We start from the raw sequence: 13,164 nt of genomic DNA, 5'->3' as shown, positions 1-13,164 counted from the left end.
CTCTTTCCTTTCCTAACAAAGATCTGCCAAAGCTCTAAAGCAGAGGTGTCAAACTCATTTGTTAGGAGGACTGGATCTGACATAAATGTCACTTTGTTGGGCTGCCTCGTGTATGCTATAAAATGTAATGTCAGATACCAGAGATATAAACTTTATAAAAGTCAGCAGCTGGTAAGCTCTGAGTTAGTGTGTCCTCAGGCTGCCTAGCGACCAGTATAACTGGAAATCATCGGCACTGCCCCCCCATGAGACAGCAGCTACCTATGGCTGCTGGTTGGTCCAGGGGGGAGGAAGGCCCAACCACTGACTCACATGCTTGGCAGCAGGACCAGGCCCCCAACTTGCGGACAAAACTGCCAAAGAATCCTCCCCCCCCCCCGCTGAAGCACAGCCGCTGCATGGAGGGGTGCGAATGTGGCAGCAGCACTGGCTGCCAGCAGGTCCCAGCAGAGGGTCAACTGCAAACCCACACACATACACATGCAAACGCCAAACCCCGCAGCCATCTGGGACAGCATCCCTGGAGCTGCAGGCCGAGTGGAGAGCCTTGCAACCTCGCCTTGGAACCCGGAGCTGGCATGAATGTGGTTGCGACAACCCCCTACTTGACTGCTGCAGACAAGGCTGTTCTGCCATGCTGAAGCCACGATCGAAGAGGCTATGCCCGTTTGCACCCCGTGAGCAGCTTCCTGTTCCCTCCCTCATACCAGTTGCTCATGGGCTAGATACAGCATTGGATGGGTTGGGTCTGGCCCATGGCCTGCATATTTAACACTCCTGCTCTAAAGCTTGAGCCGAGGAAAAACTGCTGCTGGCTGTTTTTTGATGTTAACTCCATTAACCTGAGACCGACTAACTGGAGGCCTTCTGCTTGGGTCAAATGGTTCCTAGCTTGTGCAGAGAGGCAACAGCAACACTGTCCCCAGAGACACCTCCACAGAACCAACAGGAGACCCAACAGAACCCTTTTGCTTAAGCTGGCAAATTTCTGGGATGAGCAGAAAGATGACTGCAGGCTCTGTGGTGCTGTGAAGGAAAGATTGGTTGTGGAGAGCAAGGGTCTGGCCCTGGCTCCTCCAAAAGGTTTTGGCAGAGCATGTGTTATGCTGGGTGTTCTTCACTTACTCCCGTGTTTTCTCACTTCATGAAAAACCCTGGCCACTTTCGAGTGACACTGAAGATCATTAGCTCAGCCAAGCAAGGCAGATTCTCAGTTGGGTAAAAAGGCCAGTTCAAGCTTAAAACGAATTTGGGGATATTAATTGTCATAGTAAAATATGCATTTGGAAAGGCTCCATTGTCAAGTTAGCAGCATCTCAGAAGAACTTATTGGGAGGTACAAAGAGGAACGTATACTATTGGGTAAGCAAATGATCCTGCCAATCTTTATAAAACTTAACATCTTTTCAAACAATATAAACCGAGATTTGCCAATGGCCTGAAGTGCATGATAGGTAGGGTAGATATATTATTTGACAATCTACAGGCAGCGATAAAAGTTAATAGAAATAGGACTTTTATTCCTGCCTTCTAGCCATTTCCAGTAAGCTTCAGTTTTACAAGCTTCAAGGACTTCCAGCACCCTTGGGATAATAAGTTTGATTCATGCTCTTGGCACGACTGTTTATAAAGATTTATAGCTATTTCTCAGTGCCAATCACCTGTTCCTTCAAAATAAGAGAGAAAACTAATTAGGTCAAACAGAACCTCCTCTGCCATGTAGCCTAGATTCAACTAAACTGTGGGTAGGTGGTATTTGGATTGGAGCCACAGTGCTGGTTAGGAATGGGATAACCTTTTCCTCCCCTAAGCCCATTACCCAACACTCTCTACAAACAGTAGTGCCAAAATTATAATTTGCCTCCAAAGGGAAACAGTGTGTATGCGTTTTAGCCCCCTCTTTGTCCAGTGCTGGGATACCTTCCCAAATCCTCCCAATGGTTATTGTTTATAGAAGAGAAAGGCAGGCCACCCAATCATAGATCTCCAGTGTTTTGTCTAGCTTAGCCATCCGGTGGCATGGGCATAGGAAATGTAACCCCCACTTTGTGACAGAAAAAGAATAGCAAAGATTTGCTTGCAGGGTAGTGCTGCCACCTCACTGCCTGGATATGGAACATATTTATTTACTTCATTTATACTGTGGTTTTCCCCCGAGGGAGGACTCAAAGCAACTTACATCATTCTCTTCTCTTCCATTTTATCTTTACAGCAACCCTGTGAGGTAGATTAGGCTGAGAGTGTGTGGCTGCCCAAGGTCACCCAGCAAGCTTCCACAACAGAGCAGGGATTCAAACTTGGGTCTCCCAGATCCTAGCCCAACTCTCTAACCATTACACACACTGGCTCTTGGCATCCACTTCCTTTTCCCCCAAGCAAAGAGTCACTCCTGGCTTTAGTCTGCCTCAAAAGAGGAGATGATTCAGAAGAATCCACCAGGTCCCACATTAGTGTCTGCAGGAAATTTTCATTTGGAAACAGCTCCCTCATTCAAAGGAAGATGCTTTGATTGGAAACTCCCAGCATTTTATGAGTGGTCCTAACCCATGCCAGCCATTCTGTGGTTGGCCATGCCACAACCCCATCTTGACAACCATTTTATGAGAACCACCTGTTCTCAAAATCCAAAAAATGTCCACAGGCTCAAAAAGGTTGGGCATTCTCATTGTAGTTTCTCCACCCTCTCCTCCCATATCTGAATGCCAGCTTGAGTTTAAACTCAAGATTACTTTGGAAAACCGAAAAAAATAAGCAGCACCATTTAGTTCTGTTTAATTGTACCAATTGCCTGCAAATGCAGGCTCTACCACTATGTGATGAAAACACTGCCCTCTTCTTAACAACAAGATGTAAGCAGATTAAAAACTGAGAACCCTGAGCAATCATCTCTTGTTATGCCTTCAGTGCAGTCCCATGTGTAGGATTGTGCCTGAGCGGTTAAAAAACACTGAACTTTTAACAAAGGACAGTTTGCCTTATCTCTATATTTATATTTGAATAGCTGGCCTTGGGCTAAGCAGCAAAAATTCACAGCCAGCATTCATTGAAGCATGAGGAACCTGGCTGCTTTCACATTAAAATAGGCAAACTAGTATTTTTGTCCTGGTTATTTGGGAAGATGTGTCATACTTCAATTAACAGCACATTTTTTAGCACATGCTGTTACCATCCAAGCAGGATCATTTTCATTGAGGTCTTACAGGGACACCCCAAACTGTGCTGTGCTTCCTACAATCAAGTAAATATATTCTCTTATGCCACTTTTGCGCTTTCCTCTTTTACCCTGAGCAAGAGGCTCTTTAGGTCCTCTTCACTTTCTGCCATTAGAGTGGTATCGTCTGCATATCTGAGGTTGTTGATCTTTTCCCCAGCAATCTTAATTCCCTCTTGTGATTCATCTAGGCCAGCATTTCGCATGATGTACTCTGCATATATATTAAATAAGCAAGGCGGCAATATACATCCTTGTCGTACTCCTTTTCCTATGCTAAACCAATCAGTTGTTCCATATCCGGTTCTAACAGCGATGGCGAATCTAAACAGCATGATAAAAAGTAAAGACATCACCCTGCCAACAAAAGTCCGCATGGTCAAAGCAATGGTATTCCCAGTAGTCATGTTTGGCTGCGAGGTTTGGACTATAAGGAAGGCCGAGCGCCGAAGAATAGATTCTTTTGAACTATGGTGCTGGAGAAGACTCTTGAGAGTCCCTTGGACTGCAAGAAGAACAAATCAGTCAATCCTAAAAGAAATCAACCCTGACTGCTCCCTGGAAGGCCAGATAATGAAACTGAAGCTCAAATACTTTGGCCACCAAATGAGAAGGGAGCACTCACTGGAGAAGACCCTGATGCTGGGAAAGATTGAAGGTCAAAGAAGACGGGGACGGCAAAGGATGAGATGGTTAGTGTCATAGATGCAACGAACATGAAATTGAGCACACTTCAGAGGACAGCGGAAGACCGGAAGGCCTGGCGGGAGCTGATTCATGGGGTTGCGAAGAGTCGGACTCGACTGTGCGACTGAACAACAACAAAATGATGGTCTGAAGCATTCTGAGAAGGGGAGATGCAGGCCAGGTTCTGCAAGGTTTACACAGAGAAGCAGAACAAAGTTAGGTCATGACTATTCTTTAAAGAGGATACCAGTCTTCTAATCCTTTTCTCTTTAGCACCGAGATATGAATGAGAGAGGGTTGGATAGCACCTTGATGCTTGGTCCCCAAAGCAGACAGACAGCAAGTTCTGCAGCCATAGATAATAGTTTCTCCATGTCTCATCTTCCTCTAGGTTAGTAAGAAGAAGGGGGAAAGCATCCCAAGGACCTCCAGCTTCAAGAACACAACCATGTATTTTTAATGAAACTGAAGTAACCACATATTTGAATGTGACTACAATGGCCAAATCTAGTCAAACCTATTCTTCACCTCCATTGTATATTCATCAGGGATGTGATCTAGGTCAAACCTGAATGGTCTAGTGGTTTTCCCAACTTTGTCAGTTTAAATCTGACAAAAGTTCGTATGGTCAAAGCAATGGTATTCCCAGTAGTCATGTATGGCTGTGAGAGTTGGACTATAAGGAAGGCCGAGCGCCGAAGAATAGATTCTTTTGAATTATGGTGCTGGAGAAGAATCTTGAGAGTCTCTTGGACTGCAAGGAGATCATATCAGTCAATCCTAAAAGATATCAACACTAGCATTTCCCTGGAAGTCCAGATACTGAATCTGAAGCTCAAATACTTTGGCCACCAAGTGAGAAGGGAGCACTCACTGGAGAAGACCCTGATGCTGGGAAAGATTGAAGGTCAAAGAAGGAGGGGACAGCAAAAGATGAGATGGTTAGACAGTGTTATTGATGCAATGAACATGAAATTAACCAAACTTCAGAGCACGACGGAAGACGGGAGGGCCTGGCATGATGTGGTCCATGGGGTCGTGAAGAGTCGGACTCAACTGTGCAACTGACCAACAACAAAAAAACAATGGCCAAGAGGATATGGTTACAGCACAAGGAATGGGACTGTGAATTCCCTGCCCTTCTAAACAAACAAATGCTGATGCTGCATCAAATTAACAAGTACCAAAACAACCTATTTATTTTAAAATCTGCACTGCAAAAAAGCACATGGAAGAATTCTTTGGCTTCTTTGTATAAGGTCTAAGTATTGAGCCCAAACTTTGAAAAAATTTCATCTTCCCCAGTGTCAGAATTAAGCCAGATAATCTAAAAGCTGTTGGATCCATCGAAAATAAATTGACTGACAACCATAGGAAATCACATAGCTTGCAATTTTCCCATACATACATAAAGGTTAGCAGTAACAGGTGCCACCCTTTACTACTGAAAGTACCCTTTTTTACTCATAACTGGTAGCTCGGTAAATAGTAGTAGGGTAATAACTATTAGTTCCAAGATAGACACTGAGACTAATGTAGAGAAGATCTAAATATGGAAATGCTTACTAAAATACTGAATGTTTTAAAAGGATGAGATGAACATGTAACAGAAAATGTGTTACCAAGGTATACCTGATTATTTCCTTTAACATTAAGGTAACCAAGGGAGATGGTCAACCCTTTGCTTAGTTTTCCTGTCTAAACTTCCAATAGCCATTTACCCATTCTTTATCCTTTACCCCCAAGCTAACACTCACAGAGCTTTGCGTGTGTTGCTCTGAAGTCTTCCTTTTGGTCAGGCTCTTCCTTGACTTGCTCTGTATCTTGAAGGCACTGGCACCTGTATGGAGCCAGTGACTTTTCTGGGACAGGACTGCTCACGGAAGACACTGGAATAAGATCATCAAGGTGTTGCACCTGAAAGAATCCACCTATTTCTGAACTGACCCTCTCAGGCTCCAGTTCCAGATCACAGCCTTCTTAGTTCAGATAGTTCTTCCTCTGCTATCTTTCAGTTCCTTCCGTTGCCTTCCCCAGGAACCACTGGAACTTCCCATTCATATTTTATTTATTTATTTGATTTATATCCCGCCCTCCTTTCAGTGACTCACCAACTTGCCCTGGCTGACTAGGCTTAGGCTGGCCTTTATATTCTCTCCCACCAGAACTTTCAGCTAACTAAAGCTCACTGTTTATCAGGCCCTCATCCCATTGTTCTAAGCTAAATGCCAGCGAAGGAGCTCAGATCATCCACTAACAGACCAATCATAAATTTGACCCATCAGAAGTAAGGGCTGCCTTGCCTGGCAACCAGCCAAAGCAGCTAGACGAAGTAACTGTGTCGTACTCGTAATAGGTGATTTTAACTACCCACACATTGATTGGGTCAACATGTGTTCAAATCGGGAAAAAGAGATTGAGTCTGTAGACATTCTGAATGACTGTGCTATGGAACAGATGGTCACAGAACCTACCAGGGGAGAGGCGATCCTGGATTTGGTCCTAAGTAACGCCCAAGACCTGGAGAGACATGTAAAAGTGATTACACTGCTTGGGAACAGTGATCATAATGTTATTGAATTCAACATTTGTATAAATAGGGAGTTGCCCAAAAAGACTGACACCACCACTTTTAACTTTAAAAGGGGTAACTTCTCTGATATGAGGGGACATGCAAGGAGGAAACTGAAAGGAAAAGTAGAAAGGGTCAAAAATATTGGGGAAGCTTGGAGACTATTTAAAACTAAAATCCTAGAAGCTCAAAAATATATATATACTGCAGGTTAAAAAAGGCACAAATTGGTATAGAAAAAAGCCTGCATGGTTAACAAAGTAATGGAAGTTGTAAAAGGTAAGAAGGATTCCTTTAAGCGGTGGAAAGCTAGTCTCAATGAGGTTGATAAAAGGGAAGGTATAGATAGGAACTCTCGGTCTGGGGCAAGTGATGCACTGTTTTCTTGGTGCTTGGGGGGGGCAACAGTGGGAGGGCTTCTAGTGTCCTGGCCCCACTGCTGGACCTTCTGATGGCACCTGGTGTTTTTGGCCACTGTGTGACAGAGCATTGGACTGGATGGGCCATTGGCCTGATAAGCTTCTCTTATGTTCTTACCTGGGGGCATGGATATAGAGCAGCCATTGGAGAAAACATTGCGTCACTTCAAAGAAAACCAAGCAGTGACATCACACCTCTCTAGGAAATGACAGGAGCTCTATGGTATAGCCATGAGCTACCAGAGATTCCTAGAGCCAACTGATGTCCCTTTCAGGGAAAACCTGAAAGTGATGTCATGCCATCAGCCTGATGATCTCCCACAACTTCTTGGAGCAGTGGTGAGAAACAAGAGGCAGGGGATCCTCTACTCCTGCTGGAAGGTGGGGCTACCCACCCTAATCAGAAGTGATGAATTCTGAATCCATCTGTCCCATACAAATGAGACCCTCTCTGAAAACTTTAGAGAGAAAACCACTCTTTGGCAACTGTAACTAAGCATCAGCTCCACTGCTTGGCAGGCTACCTAGAGACCTGTATACCCTGTAGCATTACCTCTTCCACAGAAGTAAATCATCTCATACTACCCTCATAATTTAACAGTTCCTTTAATATTAAACTTCACTTTTTTGTTTTTATACACTCATTATAAATGTTTAATAATTTTCCATGTAGGATTTCAACTGTTCTTCACAATCCTGTATGCTCTGTAAATTCTTGTATCTTTGCTGGATATTGCTGTGTCATTTCTAAAATCAATTACTAATGTACTGAAACATGAAGGTACAGTATCCATTCTCTGCCACTTGTTGCAGCTGTGGATATCTAACTTGTGGGATAGGGCGGGGTATAAATTAAATAAATTATAATAGTAAAAAGCAATGGGAGCCACATGTGACTCTTGGACATGCACTTGTGGCTCTTTTGAGCACTGTTCCCCAGTGTGGCACCTGCTCCCATGTTTCAGGAAAGTGGGCAGGACCATTGCTTGGTAAGCTGGTAGTTCTCACTTTGAAACAGGTACATCCAAAGGAACAAGTGAGCTGTGAGCTTCACTGAAGTCCAGGCCTCATGCCAAGGATCAGTGTTCCCTCTAAGCTGAGTTAGTGTGAGCTAGCTCACAGTTTTTTAGCCTCCAGCTCACACATTTTTGTCCGAGCTCCAGAAGGATGGCTCCAGTGCAAACTAATTTATGCAGTAACCAAATTGCTCGCTCACAACCTTAATGCCAGTAGCTCACAAAGTAGAATTTTTGCTCACAAGGCTCTACAGCTTAGAGGGAACATCGCCAAGGATGGAAGTAAATGTGGCTGTTTTGGATTATGGTAACTGCAAATATTGCTGTCTGAGACCCATGAAGTGAGTACCACTGCTTAAAAGTCAGCCACCTACCTATTCATTATCTTACCTCACAACTTACAAAGGAATACTTAGATGCAGGAAGACACATGATTTTTAGTGGCCTCTCTGTCTGCATAAAACACACATGGGGACAAGTCCTTTCTTGTGACAAGGCAGATGCCATTACACTAACAGCAGCACTTGAAAAAGGATACTTGACTGAACTCTCAGATTGGCGTCTGTATGCCAGCACCAACACATATCCATTAGAGTAATTAGCAAGCTCCTTACTGGGGTGCACAAAGAGAAGGCTTCTGCAATCAAGGCCACTAGAAACATTCACACCATAAGGGAGTTTGAAATGACTTCAGAAAATGCAGCCTTGATCACAGTGCTTCAGTATGGGTGAGAGGAAATTTTTAAAAGCTTTATTTATTTTATTTTGAGTTTTTGTAAAAACAAAAAACCCAAACAAATCTGTGCTCAGTATAACACATTTCAAAGTTTCTATTTTGTACATAATTAGCAATGTAAATCAAAAATTTAATATTACCAGAATGTACAGAAAGGCTACTGTCTAGCAAGGAAAGAGCTTTTGTTTTCAGGACTGTTGGAAAAACATGTAGACTAAGAGTTGCACATAAAATCAGCTAACACATAAAGCCCTCAGGCAGGAGTTACATGAGGCAACTGAAAGCAGAGCAACTCCAGTCCTAGAGCTAGTATCAAACCCAGGACTATTTTTGGGCAGGAACGTACAGGAATGGAGTTCCGGCTGGCTCCCAAGTTGGCCACGCCCAGCAGGAACTCATTAGCATAATAGGCCACACCCAACAGCAGAAACGCATTAGAATTGGCTACATTAGGGGTGTGTGGCCTAACATGCAAAGGAGTTCCTGCTACAAAAAAAGCCCTGGCCGTTTTGACCACAAACAAGGTCAACAGAATAAGAAGCAAAAGGTGGGCGTGACTGGATGACCACACTTCTGGTAACATGGGAATGCGGCCTAATATGCTAATGAGCTGTGCTGACAAGGCTGTGGCCTAATATGCTAATGAGTTTCTGCTGTTGGGTGTGGCCTATTATGCTAATGAGTTCCTGCTGGACTTTTTCTACAAAAAAAGCCCTGATCAAACCAGGAGAACATGAAAACAGCCCCAGCCAGTGTGGTCTAGATGGTGAACCATTGGCCTTGGGAGGAGCCAGGCTTTGGATCAAATCTGTGCTTACTCACAAACCTCATGGCCAGCAACAGGGATGGTTCAGATACAATAGTAATCCACTTGCCTGTACATTCTTCCCTTCCCTTGCACACTTATAGTTAACTGGCAACTCCCAACTTAACAGAAACCATAACTTGCTATTACAACAAAACCAGCAAACCATGGTTTGAAGCTGGTTTAGAATGGTTAGAAGGGAAACCACAAACCAGAGCTTGTCAATCTGGATATAATACCTATCTATGGTTGTGCAACTATACATACAAAAGCTAAGTCAATTTGCAGAGCTTCACTGCCTCTAAGGAATTCACATTTGCTCAGGTTTCCCTACTTGCATGCCGGAGCAGCTCCACATGTTCACTCAACTATGCATGCAAAACTTCATCTCTCCTTTTAACATGAATTGGGAAGGCCTTCTGTGCACTGCACACTCATTACACATGAATCTGCTAGATCAGCATGGCTGTGTGTACAAAGAATCTACTATCCCTCGGGGACTGTCATCACTGTCTCATAGAAGAGAAAAGAAGAAGAGATTGGATTTATACCCCGACCTTCACTTGGAGTCTCAGAGCGGCTTACAAACTCCTTTCCCTTCCCCTCCCCACAACAGACACCCTGTGAGGTGGGTGGGGCTGAGAGAACTCTGACACAAACTGCTCTTTCAGGAACAGCTGTGCCAGAGCTTGTGACTGACCCAAGGTCACATCAGCAAGTGCATGTGGAGGACTGGGGAATCAAACCCAGTTCTCCCAGATTAGAGTCCGCACACTTAACCACTACACCAAACATATCGTAGAGGTGATATCTCATTTCACAGATGCTCTTCAATCACTTTGTGTATACTTGGTGTGTTTAAATTTTATGCACTTTCAACTTAAAATTAAGTCAGTGTTTTGTTGCTTCCATAATATAAAATGTAAAATAATACAGCTACCTTTTTGATTATTTGACCCAACCAAAGTTAAGTACTTTTAAATCACACAGATTTCAATCTGAAAGATTTACGCATATGTCCAACTCTCCCTCACTGAGATTAAAAGAATTTAAAAGTATTTAAGTTTTGCTGGATAGCACAGCCAATATTTATTTTCCATACCCATCTCTTACTAAAGGCCTAAAGTGTTTTTGGTCATCCTCACTGGTTGAAGGTTGTGTGGTAATGTCATTTACCTCAGCTGAAGTACTGTTGCAGTCCACAGGTTCTCTATGCATCCTAACACATGCCAACAGGAATTAGCATTGCCAGCCTCCTGGTGCAGCCTGAACATCTCCCAGAATCACAGCTGATCTACAGACATCATAGATCAGTTCTTTTGGAGGAAACAGCTGCTTTGGAGGATGGATGCTATGGCATTCTACCCCACTGAGGTCCCTCCTGTCACTAAATCCCAGTCACCAGGCTCTACCCCCAAACTTCCAGAAATGTCCCAAGATGGAGTTGGCAGCCAGAAAGAAGATATGAACCAGGGAGAAGAGGCAGAAGTAAACACCCCTCACATTTTAAAATATAAACTAAAAATTTAAATAAAAATACATATTGTAAATTGTTATTATTTTAAGTAAGCTGATTAAAATTAAATCAGAATAGAAAATGTAGAAGCACATATAATCTCTCGAAACCAAATTAGTGATCCCCTGTCAAAAGTCTGCTTTTAAAGAAAATAAAGATCCATGGGAAAATACTGTTTAGAGGTCAAACATTATTACATGTAGCACAACTGCTCATGCTGTATATTTTTATGATGGGCCTGATACTCGGGGTCAAGGGATGGCAAGTCATGACCAGTGTCCCCTTTAAGCTGAGTTAGTGTGAGCTAGCTCACAACTTTTTAGCCTCCAGCTCATAGATTTTTGTCTTCGCTCGGGAAGGATGGCTCCAGAGCAAACTAATTTATACAGTAGCCAAATCACTCGCTCACAACTTTAATGCCAGTAGCTCACAAAGTAGAATTTTTGCTCACCAGACTCCACAGCTTAGAGGGAGCATTGGTCATCATGACTAGCACCAAAGGCTGGGCTTTGCCTCCTCCAGATACCATCCTGTTTATTATGCTCATCCACTCTGCTGACTTCTCTGATCTTGTACACTCACATTTTCACACTAAGAACCTGAACTTTGCTACTTGTTCCGTTCTCCAGTTACGCACTTACTCTGTTGGACATTTCCCTTTCATCGTACCAAAATAAACAACCAGTCCTTGTTCTTGAAAGTCCTGTGCCCTGAGCTATCTCTAAACAAAGACATGTACAAAGACTCATCGGCTTAAATGAACAAGAGTTTTAGTTGTTTAGTTACTTTGTGTTTCTGGGGAGGAATCTGGGAAAGATGGATGAATATAGGAAATTGAGCAGAATCTATCATAAAGCAACACTGGAAAGATGTATGCCCACCTAGGTAGTGTAACTGCTTTATTTTGTTGTAGGATGAACATGATTTAGTGCTTAGATTAACTAATTAGTATAATGAAACTCAGGAAAGCTTATCCCCTGGAAAACTTTGTTGGTCTGTAAGGTACTATTGGTCTTTAATTTTGTTTTGCTACTATGAGTTAAGACAGCTACTCATTCTCACCTAAAACAATAAGTCTGTTTCACTCTTTAGCAAAGTACCAGTGAAAACAACTGATGCAAATCAAGGATTTAAACCAGACTTTTAAAAAAAAATCAATCCATTCTGCTTCCCTCAACACAATTTAGTTTAACCACTAGATATAACACCACTTCTAACTGAAACAGCAAATTACATTTTTGAGTCCTAACATGTTAATTGAACATTATGAGTCAGCTGTTTCAAGTCTCCTTGACAGTTTCAAAACACTTTATTAAATTAAAAAAAAAACTGTTCAAATCAGAGCCTAAACGCAGTTGCTAATAACAAGACCCTTCTTGTCATGAACTACCCATTGTTCTGGAACCTCAGAGAGATCTGCCTAAAACACAGCAAATATCAGGCCCAGCCTGTTTATGAGGCCTAAGAATGCACTAGGCATTCAAACCTTCCTTTTGCTATACTACAGGGAGTCTGCCCTAGGCTTTCACCACCCAAACTGACTTTGATAACCAACAACAGAGTTTCAGCAAAAGGCAAAGTAGATTTAGATTTCTATGGCAGTCAGATGCATCACTCACAGGGGCAAGAACCTAAAGCCAGAATGAAAAGGGTCAATCGCCCTTACACCAAAACCTGTTTGGATCATATAAGACACTAATAAACTGAAGTTTCACAAGCACGTACAGAGTGCCTTCTAAGCAGAATCAACCAACAGACATCTAGGAACAGGAGTGTTTTCAGGTCCGAGGACAAGCCCTTTAAGTCAACTTGAGCCTTGTCAAGTCTTATTTAGAAACTGATCCTGCCTTCATCTATATCTTGGTAAGCACTAGCAGAAATGTTAGACTTTACAGTCAATTTTGCATAACATGTGCAGTACAAACCAATCCTGTATCCCTCCCCAACCACGAGATGGATTTTTAAACTAAGAACAAGGAGAAAGTGGCTGCGTGAAATACACAGGAGATTCACACGCCCCCAAAAGTGTTCGTTAGGGCGTCGGAGGGACTAAGCCTCCCCCCCACCTCCAAGAAAGCCCCGATTCAGCAGAATTGGGGGAGGGGAAAAATGAGAAGCAATGCAGAGTTAAATCCTCGGAGCTCAAACCTTCCTTCAAGGACACGAGAGACATGTGCACAGCAAATGGTCGCCCCCCCCCCC

At 43.1% G+C, this 13,164-nt stretch overlaps 1 protein-coding gene across 2 annotated transcripts in view; it reads right to left on the bottom strand.

The window, feature by feature from the left end:
• TMEM55A (transmembrane protein 55A) overlaps nucleotides 1-13,164 on the bottom strand; it is a 43,935-nt gene that overhangs the window by 30,152 nt on the left and 619 nt on the right. The window lies entirely within an intron of this gene.

Source organism: Gekko japonicus, unplaced genomic scaffold, assembly GCF_001447785.1.
Source record: "Gekko japonicus isolate JY-2015 unplaced genomic scaffold, Gekko_japonicus_V1.1 scaffold531, whole genome shotgun sequence".
Taxonomy (NCBI): domain Eukaryota; kingdom Metazoa; phylum Chordata; class Lepidosauria; order Squamata; family Gekkonidae; genus Gekko; species Gekko japonicus.
Note: the sequence above shows the minus strand (reverse complement) of the source record. Positions and strands in the feature narration are given on the sequence as shown.